We start from the raw sequence: 16,754 nt of genomic DNA on the forward strand, positions 1-16,754 counted from the left end.
TCTTGAAATATTTATGAAATCTTAAGTCTGTTTTCTGAAGTTTTGTTTCTACAAATGAAAACAACAGATATTTGAATCTTTGGGGTATAAGAGGAACAAAATGACACATTTTAAATGTTTGCTCTTGGGTGCTTTCAATCTTAAATAGTAAAAACAGGGAGGGAGAGAAAGAATTTGATTGCTATTTTGTTCTATTTTGTGCTTCATAATACATTGTGATGTGTATGCTTGAGGGGATAATCAAGCGATTGAAATTGTTGTTACCTTTCCCTCCTTCTCCATTGAGGAATCTATAATACCAGAATAGATAGAAAGAAAAAATAATATCAGCAACAAGGTGGATGGACTATAAAATGTGATGGTTTTATCTTTGGGAAACCTGAAGGATAGATCATCTATCAGAACTTGGTTGCTAAAAGAAAACTTGACTTGATGGCACATAATCAATTTCTCTCTGTCACATTCTAAAGTATGTTCATAAATTCCTACTACCAATGTCTGGTCTGCAAGGTCCCCCTTCTTAACAGGTGTAATTTCTCTTAATCTAGTATCAGGAAATTGCATATGGGTGTAATAAACAGCCCAACTAAAGAATCCCTAAGACCCCCGTCTCACAGAGACAGGCAAGACACCAGAATAAAAACTGATAGCAACAGCACTGCTTACTGGCACTGATGATGTTACCTAGTTAGGGTAATGAAACATCTGCAACAGTGGTGGGCTCCTACTGGTTCAGACTGGTTCGGCCTAACCAGTAGTGGTTTGGCGGCCTGGGTCGCTGGAGATGGCAAATAGAGAGACTGTACTCTCTCCAGTGAATTTGCTCTTGAATTGGATGATGTCTGAATCTTAAAGTGAATTGCACTGGTGGCCAGGTTTGTTAGCACAGATATCCTGAGAAGCAGAAGAAGCTTCTTGAATGAGAAGTAAAATGTCTTCAAAGAAAAACCAGAAAGTCCAGTTGCCTCTTGAAAAAAACATCTATGGCAGTGATGGCGAACCTGTTAGACACTGAGTGCCCAAACTGCACGTGCATGCCCAAGCTGAAAGGTGTGCATGCATGTATGCTTGGACATGTGCACATGCACAGCAGAGACCCAAAGACCAGCTAGCCAGTGGGAGGCGGGGCATCCCAACACTGGCAGCATGGCAAGAGGTAAGATCTTTTTCTTTCATGAGCTTCTGTTTTGTTGTTTCAGGGAAACATAAGCTCACAAAAGAAACGCCACGGAGATCTGACCTGGAGTGATGGTGTGTGTGCCAACAGAGAGGACTCTGTGTGCCACCTCTGGAACACATGCCATAGGTTTGCCATCACAGATCTATGGATATCTGAGAAGGAGTTGCATTTGTGTTCTCAAGGAAGGAAGCAACTTAGAATTAAGGAGAAATTTCCAGACAGAACAATTAATCAGTGGAACAGCTTGCCTCCAGAAGTTGTAAATGCTCCAACACTGGAAGTTTTTAAGAAGAGATTGAATGATGTTTGTCTGAAGTGGTATAGGGCATCCTGGCTAAGCAGCAGGTTGGACTAGAAGACCTCCAAGGTCCCTTCCAACTCTGTTATTCTATTCTATTCTATTCTATTCTATTCTATTCTATTCTATACATGCATATAGAAGAAGCCTGAATTTAAAAAAAAGTTAAGTTTGGTGCCTTCAGATTCCTATCTTTCACTGAGAATTGGACCCAAACTACACAAAGGATGCAATATGACACAAAAGACATTTGAGTGAACTCAAGTACATAATGTTTTTAATTTGATGAAAAAGATATGAAGATGTGTTTTTCTTTTCATCATGATTCCATGAATATTTACTGTAGCTTCTTTGACATTTTCCATTACTTCTCTATCTATGACAATTAGTCAGTAATATAGTAAGAACGTACAGCTTCTCATGCTGCCAATATTGCAGAAATAGCCATAAACATGCAAGAAAATTCCATACTGTGATTGTTATGGAGCAGATGGTGAATGAGTTGTTCCGTCACAGTGCAACCTTCTCAGGTTTCCAGAGCAGAAAATGTGAAAATGTGAATTCTGACCCTCACAGTCCAGGTTTTATTATTAATTTGTGTTGATTCATACAATATATGCTTTTTAAATAGTTTATTATATTTTCCTCTCCTTTTAGTTTACATTCATAGTGGACTTCGTCAGATTACACCTCCATTTTATCTTCATAGTTATTCTTGATGTAGGCTGGGCTGTGAGATGTTCCAGCTGAAGAGGCCAGAAGTATAAGCTTTCAATATCCTCCATCTATGAAAGAATTGTTTTCTAAATCTGAATGGATGGAAGGTGTGGAAGGGATTCAGAGAATGAGTGTGCGAAAAGCATTAGGATCAAGAAGGCATGTTCAGCTTTACAACTATTGAAAAATGAGTTGGCTTGGGGTATTGCCATGCATGTGCCTATAGGATCTTTCAGCATCACAATGACAAAAGCAATGCCATGGAATATCGATGCAATTTCCACACTCTTGAGACACGTGGGATGTGATGCATCCAGGAAAGAGGTCAGGCTTCTGTTGCCATGCTGTGATGTTGCTTTCATCAAGCTGATCTTCTTGCAACACCCACCCACACCCACTATATGCCAGTGTTCTGGCATTCAGCAGGTAGAAATACTTTTAAAGCTTTATTAAACCATAACTTTAATTTGAGTAAGACATTTAATTGTGAAAAAACCCCAGCAACTGAGATATGGATGCCAGTAAGCTACTAGGGGTAAAAAAAATCATCTTAAATGATATCTGGCAGGCAATTGGTAGCCAAGATATTTCAGTACAGGAACAATGGGATCCTTTAACTCTTCATAGGTCAGCAATCTGGCTGATCCACTGTGCATCAACTGAATTTTTAAGGACTCTTTTTAAGTCTGACTGGCTAAAGTACAATTTACAATTGGTGCACTAACTGTAATTGTGTGAATTTGCTCATCGACTCAGCTGACCCCTGCAAAGCCAGTGACAACCAGGAAGAGGTTCAAGGAACATTTTTACTGAGGGATTAAAGTTTCCTGAAGAAGATTCGCCTCAGTTTCAGACCCCCAGTCTTTTCCTTACTAACAATTTAATTTCATCTTGTTCTCCACTTTTCATCCTATTAAAATCAGGCAATGCTTAAGATGCTAATTGTTTCCTTGAAAGATAGAAAGCAATAGAGATAGGACTTGCTAGCATATCTAAGGGTACTGTGAAGATCTGAGTAACCTGCCCAATAGTTTGATATAGATGTTAAACAAAGAAAAAAATTGTGAAACAGCACAGTTCAATGACCTATAAGTGTAAAGCATCATTGATACATTGATAACAAAAGCCTCAAAAGCCTTAGAACAAAAGTGTTCTAAAAGGCACCTTATAACAGGACTATATTGAAAAAGCTATTTTGTGTTGAGGGAGAATATTTTTCGGTCAATCATACAATGCCATCCCTACCTCCCTTAAGCATGGAACTACTAGTCCCTCGCTAGCCTAGAGGAAAGACAAGCGTCCATCAAAGATGTGAGGAAAAAGAGCCAGTTTTAAGCTCCCTCTCTCTCTCCCTCTCCCTCCCTCTCTCTATCTCTCTCTCTCTCTGTCTCTCTCCTACTACATCAATTCAAACGCAAGCCTTTCTGTTGTCCCCCCACCCCCACTTTCCCCTTTTACGGACTCTTCCGAATGGATGATGCCGGCGCTAGGACCCGGTGGGAGCTTTGTGTGCGGACCATCCGCAGCTCTTCATTCTACCGTGACTGGTGGGTGGCGATGACGGCAGGGCGGAGGAGCGAAGGCAGCGGTTCTTAAGTCCCGTATTTTCTTTCACCTCGGACGCTTTCGGATCTGACTTCACGAGTCAGGGCAGATAAGGACGCGCGGGGGAAAAACACTTACGGCAGCCGTAAGGGCGGCAGATGAAGTTCGGCAGGGAAGCTCCTGATGAGAGGTTGGCCACGAGGACGCTGCGCCCACAAGCACCGGTGCAGGATCGCAGGGTGAGTGACTTTCTCTCTCTCTCTCCCTCTCTCTTTCGGGTGTCCGTCCGCCCTTGTCTGAAATCTCTTCGCCGCCGGTTTACGTGCATGTGTATAGGAAAGCTCTTACTCTGATCTGTTGCTCAGTTGCTAACGGCCCTGCAGTTTTGTTTTGTTTTTTACCTTGGAAAATGAACGTGTGTGGCTCGGGAGACAAGCGAGCGTGTGTGAAGGCAGCCACTCCCTTCTTCTTCTTCTTTTTGATCTGGGTTGAGCAAAGCCAGATATCATCAGACCCTCCCGGGGAAGAAGGAGCCCGAGACGGGGAAAGGTTGAAGGGCGGTCTCGCTGTTGTCCTTGAAAGTTTGGAGGCAGCGGTGGTCGGCGGTCTCCTGGGTTGTGTCTTGGTGCAGAGTGGTGGAATTCAGTGCCTTTATATGGGTGGGGGTGGAGAGGGGGAATTCCTTATTTACCTTTCCGGATCCTCCAGGTTTAGAAACGGTCGTGGCCAGATTCACCCTCATCTCTGCTGAAAGGGTCAAGAGACGCTCGCAAAGGTGGTTTGGGGGGGGGGGGGGGAGGATGTTGCTGTTTGTCCGTGCATCTTGAAAAAAAACAGTCTCCAGCTATCAGCCCGTGGTTTTCTTTTTCTTTGATTTTAGATGTCAAAACACTTGACGGACTAAGGTACAATCTTGTGCCTATCCAGGAAAAAAAAAAATCCCCTCCGCCCTCTCTCTTAAGTGAATTAAACTGCAATACTGGAGTGAAATCCATCATTGTTCAGTGGGATGTTTCCATCCAAATTATAGGAGTTCATGTCTTAATAAATACAGCAATTGATCTTCCAAGAATGCACAAAGCCCCATTTCCTCTATATTTGTACTTTTATAAATGGTTGCCTTGAAGCTCCTCTTTCTGCTGCTTCTCTGAATTTCTTTTGATGATTGTGATCTCTGTCTAGAAGCGGAGAGTGTGAGGGAAAAAAAGTTTTCCAGTGGATCTGCTAAGTCACATTATTGCAGGCACTTCTGAGACAGGCTGACTTAAAAGCTGCAGATGATTAATGTCAGAGCAGTTCCACCAGCATCACATTATTGCTACAGGCAGAAATGAAGGCACACATTTCCTACTCTTTTCACAGTACTGACCAAAATTGCAGTCAGTTGATGATTAAACCTTTCACCTGATATAGACATTTTTATTTTCTTCCTCCTATAGCTGTACATTCAATATTTCGCTAGATTGAGTTCACATATTGCACTAAACAAAACTCTGGTTTCATTCTGGACACTTAGCAAATTATTGTTTATTCAGTGAACCATGGTCTATAAACCATGGCAGAATGCAGTCTGTGCACTTGAAGAGTGAATTTATCCTTGGGTTGGCTAATTTATGCAACAAGTGTGTTCACAGTATACCAAGGATATAATCAATGTGTATTCTTCCTGAGATTAAAATCTGTACAAGGTTAGTTCAGCGTGCAAGCCTTGGCATGCATGCAAAGGACCATGGTGTTATTTATTTGATATGTACGTTACTTTTATCTATACAGCTACTAAAAAGCAGACACGTCACCCTGCCAACAAAAGTGCGTATAGCGAAGGCTATGGTTTTCCCAGTTGCAATGTATGGCTGTGAAAGCTGGACCATAAGGAAAGCTGAGCGCCGAAGAATTGAGGCCTTTGAACTATGATGCTGGAGAAGACTCCTGCTAGTCCCTTGGACTGCAAGGCGATCAAATCGGTCAGTTCTAGAAGAGATCAACCCTGACTGCTCTTTAGAAGGCCAGATCCTGCAGATGAAACTCAAATACTTTGGCCACCTAATGAGAAGGAAGGACTCACTGGAGAAGAGCGTAATGCTAGGAATGATTGAGGGCAAAAGGAGAAGGGAATCACAGATAATGAGTTGGCTGGATCGAGTCACTGAAGCTGTAGGCGTGAACTTAAATGGACTCCGGGGGATGGTAGAGGACAGGAAGGCCTGGAGGAACGTTTTCCATGGGTAGCGATGGGTCAGACATAATTTCACAACTAACAGCAACAACATGTTATTTTTCACTGTTCCTTCCAGCAAAGTACAGAGGAAAAACAAAGAGAAAATAGTTTACAATAATAGCATAATAAATGCAAATATGTAACATTTAAGTTACTGGGGCAACAGTTCTTTAATAATAGGTGTCTATTGAGTTGGGCTATTAACACCTGGGTGAGCAAATATGACTTTCAAGGCTTAGTACTAAGGCGAGGCTAAGGTTTTCTAGTAGAGATCTATATATGGGGTAACATCACTGAAAAGATCTCAGTTCTAGTCTCCACACTGTTGATTAGACCTTCAAGCAGAACTCAGAAACATGATTCAATAGTATTTCAGATTTTTTTTGGTCTGAACAATACTTCGAGGAATAAGTAAGCTTGTATGTTTCAGCTGGCCCAAAAGTTAGCCATCTTCCTTCTTGTCCTTTTTTAGTGAGTGCAACAAGCAAGATGAATGGATTGGCAGAGTCAAGTATAAAAAGAAGAGGATGGGCAACTTGCCTGATGGGCACAAATTTTTTAAAAAAACAGCTCACTCATTGTTTAGTCAGAGAAGGATTGTTGAGATTAGGACAGTAGCTTAATTGTAGCCAGGCGTTATTCCTAGAGCTGTAGCTGAATAGAACATGCCCTGCCTTTTGCTGAAAAATACAACATTGTGGCATCCACCACATTCAATACAGACTAAGCCACCAGCTTCAGTCAGAGTAGGTTTCTACTCCTCCATCAAGGTGCCTCAACCTACATCTTTGATCCTTCCACTATTACCACTGATAGAGTCCTTTGGCTACCAATAGCAGTAGTCTCTTGTCTCTACTCTTGTAAGTAAAAACTTTACTATTAATATATGAAGAGGCTTTATAGTTTTTTTTTCCTTAGGCTAATGAACTAGTCCTCATGAAGTATTTATGTTGGATTTGAGAATCCTGGTGAGGCAGTCTTTTGTAGGTTGTTACCTTTGTTTTTAACTACAGGGCCAAAACACAGTGGAACATATATATTCAGTCTAGTTTGTGAATTAATAATAACCAGGTAGTTTGGGTTTGTATTAGAAGTTAAACACAAAAACTACCTTAGGATGTTGTATGAGGCACATGTTTCACTGACCTAGTTCAGTGGTGGGCAACCTTTTTTTTCAACTGAGCCAAATCTCGCCAAAACCACGATTGAAATTTACTTTGAGAGCCACATTTTTAAAACCGAAAATACATAGGATGGTACACTGTTTTTAGTTTCAATAAGTTTTTATTGAGAATATTCTGCATGCAAGTATCCACATAGGTCGGGAGGATACAAATAACACAACTAATAAAACAAAAACTTTAGAACGATATTATTTATCGATAACGTTAAATTCCGTAAAATTTGCCTTACAATGTAGAGAAAATTACATCCTGACATTGACTGAAAAAGTCACAACCACTAATGTGAACATTGGCCTTGCATTTCCTTGGATAGTTTGAGTAAGTCAGGTTTGTATGTTGTTGTTTTTAATTTCATCTCTCTCTCCCACTTTTTTTCTTTCTTTTTCTTTCTCTCTCTCTCTGGCTCTTTGTCTCTCTCTCCCTCCCTCCCCCATCTCTGTCACTCTGTGTGTGTGTGTGTCTGTCTGTCTCTCACTCACTCTCTCTGTGTGTGTGTGTGTGTGTCTGTCTGTCTCTCCCTCTGTCTCTCTCCCCTCCCTTCCTCTCTCTCTGTCACTCTGTGTATGTGGGTGTGTCTGTCTCTCACTCATTCACTTAATCACTCACTCTGTGTATGTCTCTCTGTCTGTCTATCTTTCTCTCCCTCCCTCCCCCTCTCTGTCTCTCTCTGTCTGTGTGTGTGTGTGTGTGTCTGTCAGTCTCTCTCTGATTCCCTCACTCACTCCCTCTCTCTGTTCCTCTCTCTGTCTGTCTTTCTCACACACACACACACACACACACACACACACACACACACACACTGTGGTCACCTTGTTGAGTGTTCCAATCACATTTGAAACACTCAACAACTGGCCTGCATTTATGGTATTTTGCAGCATTCTGCAGTCATAGGACCAAAATTGTTTGTCACTCGCCCGGGCTTTTGCAGAAGCTTCCCTCCGAAGCCCGAGAGGAGGGAGGGGAGCGGGCACCCGGCACACAGAAGAGCCGCATTAAAGGGTGTAAAGAGCCGCATATGGCTCCCGAGCCGCGGGTTGCCCACCACTGACCTAGTTAATTGAACTGTGTAGTCCAATTTTTCAACACTGAGTTACCAATTATCAGAGACAGCAATAGTATAACTTTAATCAAAGGATCATTTATAATAAACAATTCTGTTTATTTTAATATAACTTTCTTTACAAATGCAAACTGGTTTACAACTAACTTAAGAAGTATCTTTTTGGGGGATGGAACAGCTCTTTTTACTAAGGACATTATTCTTCATAATTCAAATAACAATTTAGAATAAAAACATTAGTTATCTTTTTGGTTATGAATATCCAAAGTAGCTGATGTTGGTTTATCATTGCAGAATATTACATTAGTAACTTTGCACACCCTTTGTTTGGTCCTTTATAAAGTACTTCCCTTTAATATAAATTATTAAAATTTCAAATGTGCCAACTAATAAAAATAATTGTCTATTTTGTTATATAGAATAGTGTTGCGAAAAAATTCTGTAATAAGTTTTAGTTTTGAAAATATCTACTAAAACAATCATGTATCATTTCATCAGTGTCATTTTCAAATAAGTTTTTTTTAATGTGAAGTGATAATACTATCCTAACTATACCTTTGTTAAATATGTCCATTGATAACATATACCTAAATCATAGGCTCACTTCAGGATTATCTCAGGATTGACATAAATGGCTGGTGATGTTATGGAATTCCAAGAAGAGTTTTTTTTTTCTATAATTCTTTTCTTTTCATATGTAAAAAATTTATGGTTGCAGTTTTGAACAAATGGTAACTTCAGGATATAAATGCAGGAATTGTATTTGTTCTAGCTTGCACTAGTTTGGACAGGCTAAAATCAAACTATAGTTCTACATTCAGGTTTAGAAAAAGCCCTCATTTTCTGGGGTAACATTAGGTTCTACCTATTATGGATTTTAGAAAGTTCAGGGAGGTATGTGTGTAACTGAAAATCCAGTTGCTTTGAATGGAATAGACCAGATTACTTATCAGCAAAGGCTGATTTCATATCCATTTCATTACCCCCAAAGTGATTGAAGATATCTTTTTATTGCTTTGCTGACTTCATATACTGACAATGACTGATGATCAGTTTTTCTGCAGGTAACAAAACAATTAAACAGCAAGCTCCTTTTATGTTGCAGAGAAGAGAGAAATGACCAAGCTGTTGTAAATTTCAACCCTTCTCTTTTTTCTTGGACTTCCGATGGAGAGCTGCAAAGCCTTCAGGCTTGAACCTCTCTTAAGGGGTCCTTTAAAGCTAAAAGGGGGGTGGGGTTTGAGGCAAATATTTATTCCAAAGTGAAGGTAGAGCAACAGCATCTCAACAGCAAAGAAAAATATTCCCTCCCTCCATGTCAGGCTCAAAGATTAAGCAGTGCTCCCTACTCCCCATCACAACAATACTATGCAAAACAGTTAGGAAATCTTATTACATTTCTTCTCAGTAAAGCCATTGTAATGTTCAATATGCATAACCTAGTTTTCTATATTTGTATTTTCCTGAAGTTCATTTAGGTTTTGACTCTGTTCAGTGTTTGATTATTATTTCCATTCGTTTTTTTTGTAGTTTTTAATGAGCTAATTTAAAAGGAAGAAAAGGCTTATGATTGATGTTTAATTAGAGTTTAAGATACAAACCATAAGTGAACAGAATATTTTAGCATTTAACATTCTCAGCTATTAGTTCATATGTATTTTATTTCTGACATAATTATAATACATATTGTGTAATATTTTATTCCCTATAAAGGAATGCTCCTAATGTACTGATATGTGGTGATAGTAATCAGGTCTGGAAGTGGTTGGATATCAATGGTATGCAAACTCTTTTTGGTTGTTATGTAATAGCCTAAGGCAAGGCTTTCTCAACTTAATATTCTCTAGCTATATTAAAGTTGCAAGACTGAGGCCCACTGCCAGTTTGGTAAGACTACATGTAGTCCTTGAATTACGACCACAATTGAACCCAAAAGTTATGTTGTTAAGTGAGACATTTGTTAAGTGAGTGTTAAAGGACATTTTATGAACTTTTTTGCCATAGTTGTTAAGTGAATCACTGCAGTTGATAAGTTAGGAACCTGGTTGTTAAGTGGATCTGGCTTCTCCATTTACTTTGCTTGTTAGAAGGTCACAAAAGTGATCAGTTGGCCCATATTTATGACCACAGGAAAGGTCATAAATATGAACCAGTTGCCAAGCATCTGAATTTTGATCACATGGTCGTGGGGATGTTGCAAAGGTCGTAACTATGAAAATTGGATATAAGTTACATTTTTTCAGTGCTGTTGTAACTTTGAATGGTCACTAAACGAACTGTTGTATATCAAGTCTATATGTACTCTGAATGCATCAGGTGCTTATTTAAATATTGCCATTAGTTTGAAATCAAAAGCCTCCCAACCATAATGTGCAATTGTAAATCCACTTAAATTTTCAGATGTCCTGCTGTGCTGCCTCATTGTGGTAGCTCTGTGTGTGTGTGTGTGTGTGTGTGTGTGTGTGTGTGTGTGTGTGAGTGAGAGAGAGAGAGAGAGAGAGAGAGAGAGAGAGAGAGAGAGAGAGAGATGTTTCGGTAGGATGAACAAGAATGTCAGGAGTGTATGATGACAGTAAATAATCCCAAGAGGGTCATGCAAAGCTTGAAGATTGTCACAGCTGCCCCATTACAGCAAGCAGACACCTACTATATATTGGGGTAGCCATAATACAGAAAGATGCTAGAGACAGATGATCCCTTTAGTGGCAATAGAAAATACAAAATACTCTGCAGGAGTTCAAGGCTACTTGCAAAGGTCAGAATTGGACTATTTCTCTCTCTCACTGTATATGAAAATGGAAATTGATGTAGACTGTAAAGAATATTGGGCTTCTGAACTTTGATATTGGAGAAGATTCCTGAAAATAAACATAGCTGAAATATAAAAAATTGAATACATATACTGTATATATAGCATTTGTGCTGATACATAAATAAAGGGATACAAGCATAGATCTATTTCAAGCTATTTAGCTCTCATCAGCTAGCCATACCCTTATTGGGATTCAAACTTGGGCTGTTGTTACATGTTAGGCAGTTGTATTAGCCTCTAAGCCACAAGCTCTCTTCTCTTATCAGCTGAGCCAAAGAAATAATTAAGTGTTATGTCAAAGCACCTGGTATGCCCAAATATGGGAGGGAGCTTCCCTTGTGCCTTTCAGCTCCACCCTAGGAGCCTTCCAGGCAGAAAACCATTTTTGTGTTGCATTTGTGCTGATACATAATACAATACAATAGCAGACTTGGAAGGGACCTTGGCGGTCCTCTAGTCCATAAATAAAGGGAAACTAGTATAGATCTATTTCAAACTATTTAGATCTCATCAGCTAGCCATACCCTCACTGGGATTCGAACCTGGGTTGCTTTTACATGTTAGGCAGTTGTTGATACTTATCAGCTGATAAGGAAGGAGAGTTTGTGGCTTAGAGGCTAATACAACTGCCTAACATGTAAAAACAGCCCAGGTTTGAATCCCAGTAAGTGAATGGCTAGCTGATGAGAGCTAAATAGCTTGAAATAGATCTATACTAGTCTCCCTTTATTTATGTATCAGCACAAATGCAACACAAAAATGGCTTTCACACACAATAATATAAAATATGAATATATATAGGTAGGCAAGAAAACAAACACTTGGATCGTAGGGTAAATCAGCTTAGAGTTCTCACTTGAGGCACAATGGCCAGACTCAAATTATATGTTGGACACATTCAGAGATTTAGCTCTGAAGAAATCTATCATGCTAGAAAGAGTGGAAAGAAAGAAAAAGACAATGACTCGGAAGAAGATGGATGGATTCAATTACAGAGGCAATGGGCACACTATATTGGGTAATGGGAAGGACCAGTTGGGGACAGATAATTCTGCTACAAAATCTATTATCTTAACCAAAATCTATCTTGGTTAAAAACCGGCACCAATCAAGCCCACTTCAATATCTGATTTTTTAAATTGTTGTTTGACAGCACTTTTTGTTTTGTAGTCCTAAACCACAATTAGAATAATTCAGAAATAGACTTCAAGAACTCACAACGAGTGAAAATATATTCATTTATAAAAAGAAAGAGGACATATAAAATGAAACACCAAACAAGGTTTGCAACTGGATTGTGTAACTTGTGTACCATTTACAGATTCTTTACTTCTGGTAGTAACAGATAATTTTAAATTGGGACGACACAAAAGAATCACCATCGCTCAACATTGACCTATTTTTTTTTACATCCACATATATTGAACTTTTCAATAATTTACAAATGCCATTTCTACTCATGAGGAAAATGAGAAGAGCCCCTTCTGCCATAATTCTTGGCATGCTAAAAAAGAACTATCTGCTGGAAAAAAAACCCCACGTACTTTTCACTACCAAATCTGTAATGATCCCACATGAACCTACATGAACCAAGAACAATTTAGCTTCTTCCCAACAGTTTATGGTTAATTTTGAAGCTATAGAAGTCCCATTTTATTGAGGTTTTCAGATTCAAAAGTGCTACTTTATACTTTGAATATTAATGCCTGTCTGCCTCCCTGTCTTCTTTTCCCCATTCCACGGATTAACATGCTTGCAAACTAACATAGCAAACTCATTGTAATGGTTATTACAATGGCTTATTTACATTGGGCTAAATTTATTCGAATGCTTTTATATTTAAAAAACAACAGATGGCACCACCAACTAATATTACTTGATCCTGAAAAAGCTAAACAGGTTCAGACTGGCTAGTAATTGGATAGAAGACTTCAATAAAATTTGAAGTTGTAGAAAATTGATTTTTTAAAAAAACTAGTTTACTTTTCTATATTAAATTGTACATTATTCCACAAAGAGATAGACATATCTATTAGCCTTGTAGGCCACATTTGACTAGCAAGAGATTTAAAATTAATTTAACAACTTGATAAAAAACACAATATTTCTAGGTTGGCTAACTCTTTTGATATAATCATCTGATAAAAACAATATCCATATCCTAATACAATGCAAACTCTTTACAAGGACACTTTAAATGTAAGCAAGATTTTTCTTCATTAATTGTAAGATAATAGAAACAAAATATTAAATGAACTAAAGCTCACATACTTAAGGAGACAAAAGCAACTTAACTGTTAGTATTGTGGATGACATGGTTGTAGATTTTTCCTTGAAATTATTGAACTGGGTGAAGTAGAATTGGATTAGATATTGATTGAGTCTAGTTGATTTAAGCAAACACATTTCTTTCTACCTTTTTTATTATGATATTTATGCATATTGGATCTAAGTCAGTTTCTGATTACAGCTGCTCCCTCCCTCCTTGGCTTCCACTCAACAATTCAAGCTATTGTGCAAGGAAGATGTTTGAATGGAAGCTTTCTCCACTGCATGTGGTCTGCATAGGAAATGTGATTACCCTCTCTTTAACAGAATTTCTCAATTAAAAATACTGACATCCCTGGCAGTTTCAAAACAAACAGGTGGCCTTTCTGATTTTCCTATTTGACCTCTTGCCCTGGAATGAGTAAACAAAGCAAAATTGGTCAATTGAAGAGTCTGAGCTATTTCCCCATTTTGTAGTAAAGGCCTAGAAGACAGAGAAGTTGTTCTCTTTTTAAAACTGTTTCTCCTTTAATTAACTGTATTACAGTATTTACAGAGTTGGTGTAGGAAAAATAGGAAAAGAATGCTCAAAAGGAATAACAGAAGGACTCATAGCAGGATTACTTATATAATAGTTAAATTCTGTGCTGAAGCCATAAGACCTCACTTGGTAGTTTAGACCAACAACAAGGTGATTTATTTTAATGATATTTTATTGCACTCTCAAATTGCATTTAGCTGTTTTAAATTTTATGACCTGGTCTTTGACTGTTATAAAATGTGTGTTCGTTGTAGCTGCCTGCAGGAAAAGTCTGTAACCTTATTATTCCTGCCAAATATATACAGTATGGTTGTGTTTACAACTGTGTAGAAACATTTCATTTACAAACCAATGTAGATCCTATAATTATTGAATATTACAAAATCTAGAGTAATTACAACTCACCACAGCCAACTTGCCATGGGACAACTAGTCTCAGGACACTTCAATGTGGAAGAACTCAAGGGAGGGGCAAGTAGAATTGCAACTCACCTCAACCTTGAGGACTTCTAACTTGAGAAAGTTCAAATCTAAAGCAAGACAAGGCCCACTGCAATTAACTTGTCCCTCTCTTCAGTTGAATTTTCCTGTGGCAAGTTGCATGTGATGAGTTGTCCTGCAGTGAGTGATGGGTGAGTTGGCCAGGCAAGTCAGCCAGGGTTAGAGGGCTAGGGCAAATAAGGCACAGCGATTTGTCCTAGACCCCTAATCCAATAGGGTTTTATGTTGACTGTGTCTCCCTATAATCTTGAAGAAGGAAGTTGGAATTTGTGCAGCCAAATAACTTGTTCAAATACTGAGATATACGGCTCTCAGAATGCATAAATGTAGGACTGGTATGCAAGCTTATGTGTAGAAATCTCTCTATATAAAAGCGAAATACACTCACTCACCACGAAATGTAGAGAACAGTAAAGCTTACAAACTTAAAAATTTGGCATGTACTTTCTTCTTGGCTTCTAGGTGTTTGCTAAGAAATGATTTTTTGAAATGACGATCAGATCATTAGTATTTCATATACAGTATATTCATATTAGTGGTGGGTTTCAAATTTTTTTAGAACCTCTTCTGTAGGTGTGACCTGCTTTGTGGGAGTGGCTTGCCGGCCATGTGACCAGGTGGGAGTGGCTTGCCGGCCATGTGACTGGGTGGGTATGGCCAACTTGTAAAATGTGGTGAAACTCACTTAACAACGCTCTTGCTTAGCAACCAAAATGTTGGCTCGGGAACTCTGGCATTGAAGCATGCAAGTCTTAAAGCTGTCAAGTTACAAGACCCTTGCACCCCTAACTTGTTAGAAAAAAAACCCAGGGGTGTTCAAACTTGACGTGTTTAAGACTTGTGGACTTCAACTCCCAGAATTCCTCCTCTCGCTCTTCATCTTGATGGTGTGCAGACAGGTGGGGGGAGGGAGCTGAAACCAGTTCTAAAGGGCACTGTAGATTTGTGGAACCTCTTCTATAGAAGTGGTTAGAACTGGCAGGAACCCACCCCTGATTCATACACAGTATATAAACAGCTCTGATGGTGAGGAGTTAAATGTTCTATTCCCCCTCCCCACCTGAAAAGTTCCAACTTCCACTTGCTTCACATTCTGTTACCTTAGGTCAAACTGGGCAGACGTTTCACTCCTTCACTCAGGAGTGGTCTGGGGCTCCTTACAGTACTAAACATCGCTATCTCACCAAAATGTCTATGGAACTGCTTCCAAACTCAAGGCAGTGGGGGAGATATTCCCTCGTGTGTTTCAATCACCGACCACCACTGAGCCAACGGATTGTAAACTGAATTTTTCCTGCATAGTGTCCCAACCACAACTCACTTCTTACACTGATCTCCTCAGTTCAGACGAATCTATTCCTTCTACTGTAACACCAGTTAAAGGGAAAAGATTGTCTTTCTGCTGCCTGGAAATACAATGGATGCTTCAAAATAACATCTTTTGGATCGAGAGAGGTGAAAGAGGGAAATTTTATGCCAACATTCAAAGTGCAGGGGCAGGTCTACCACAGGATAGGGAGAATCATGGCAGGGCTTAAGCAGCAGTCTTCATTTCTCCAGATATACTTAGTTGGTAATGATGACAATGAGGGTCTGTCAAGACCATGGGAATGCTACAATTGTCATAAGTGTGAAAAATGGTCATAAGCTGCGAAGCATGGGCATCCAGCTATGTTATATTAGCATAGGGCTTATTTACAGGTGAAAATATGAATAGTGTTCTTTTATTTTATCTGTTTAATCATATAAATCAAACGTGGGTTCAATATACAAAAACAGATTCAGGTCCATTTTAATATAATTTAGCAGTTTCCTACAGATCAAAGAATGCATACGCAAGTAATACTGAGGTATCATAGCTGTCTTAAAGGTGTTATAAATCACAAGCATAATAATAATTGTAAAACTGGACTAAGAATATAAAATATAATAAAATATTAAATGGTATAAATGGGATATTTTGATAAAAAATTATAGATATGTTTTGATCAAAGGCTTACTTCTTTCCATGAGTCTTTTGTTTTCTATTTGTAAAGCTATGTGTTAATTGTAGTCGGAGAATATCAGATTTGGAGAAATGTAGTGCGTAGCTGCAAGAAAGTATTCTGCATTTGTCAAAGGCAAGTGACAAAAACAAAAGTGATTTTATTATTTGTACGTCCTTGCTTTTATGTTTGATATCAAGGGATTATAAACCCATTTGGCTATCCTGAAGATTTTTGTTTTCATCCAACAGTAATCATATGCCAGCGGTCTCTAAAGTTGAATAACTATGATTATCATTTTAGTCTGCTCTGTACATGAATATAGTTGATTAAATTTACACTATACTTGCTTGTAAAAAACTGACAGGCCTTAACTGACACAAGGTATTAATAATACTAATTATTATTTTAAACAAAGAATAGCTATTTGCTCATTTATGCCCCC

At 38.8% G+C, this 16,754-nt stretch overlaps 1 protein-coding gene across 1 annotated transcript in view; it reads left to right on the forward strand.

The window, feature by feature from the left end:
- The first annotated feature begins 3,831 nt into the window (after positions 1 to 3,831).
- SPSB4 (splA/ryanodine receptor domain and SOCS box containing 4) overlaps positions 3,832 to 16,754 on the forward strand; it is a 192,731-nt gene continuing 179,808 nt past the window's right edge. Inside the window, exon 1 of the mRNA XM_081956409.1 lies at positions 3,832 to 3,979. The gene's annotated coding sequence lies outside the window, so the exon portion shown is untranslated. The remainder of the gene's footprint in view (positions 3,980 to 16,754) is intronic.

The sequence above is a fragment of the Natrix helvetica genome (assembly GCF_964273705.1).
Source record: "Natrix helvetica genome assembly, chromosome: 5".
NCBI lineage: Eukaryota > Metazoa > Chordata > Lepidosauria > Squamata > Natricidae > Natrix > Natrix helvetica.